A 757-nucleotide genomic window follows, 5' to 3' on the forward strand; every position below is an offset into this window, starting at 1 on the left:
ACTTCCAGGTGCCATTGTAACCAGAATCAATGTTATTCACCTCTCAGTGGTCATAGTGTGATGCACTTTCACTGATTAGGCCATGTGTGCGCGCATCGAAGTACCCCCCCAAGTATGGCTCCTGTGTTTATTTCAGGAACAATGTTTACAGAGTAATACCTAGACCCTAAATGTGGATATCTGATTGGGGGAAGATTTGGGGAAAACAGCTTTACCACAAAACAGGCAAACCAAAAATATGCATCATCCCCTTCCACCGAGATCTGCTTGGTGTTGCCTTATCTTTAGTTTTTATGTGTTTGACTAACCCCTGTCATGGCTTTGTAACGCTTGACATTTAGACATGTAAAGGCTCCAAAAATTTGTTTCATTTTGGATTGATTAAGAAAAAATGTTTTTTGGACGTCAATCTGAAATTCGATTCGGTTCATAATTGTCGAAATTAATTTTTCTCATCATTTTTTGGAGGGTTTTTTGGTCCTCTTAGTCCGTACTGGTCCTTAGACTTGGATATTCAGAAACCTAAAATAAAAATCAGATTCCTAAGTAAAGTGAAATTCGGAACTACGTGTCACCTGCCTGGTAGTGTAGTATGGAACATGTGTGTAAAACACCATCTACTGTACAGAATTTGTAACATTTATTTTACAGTTTGCACAGAGCTTAGCCTTAAAGCAACAGAGGACTGAAGGGGGGATTGAAGACCCTGATGTGAAGGAAGGACTGAGGACTCTGATGTGAAGGTGGTGGGGGGCGC

The sequence above is a fragment of the Nanorana parkeri genome, unplaced genomic scaffold, assembly GCF_000935625.1.
Source record: "Nanorana parkeri isolate BGI_ZX_2015 unplaced genomic scaffold, ASM93562v1 scaffold571, whole genome shotgun sequence".
NCBI lineage: Eukaryota > Metazoa > Chordata > Amphibia > Anura > Dicroglossidae > Nanorana > Nanorana parkeri.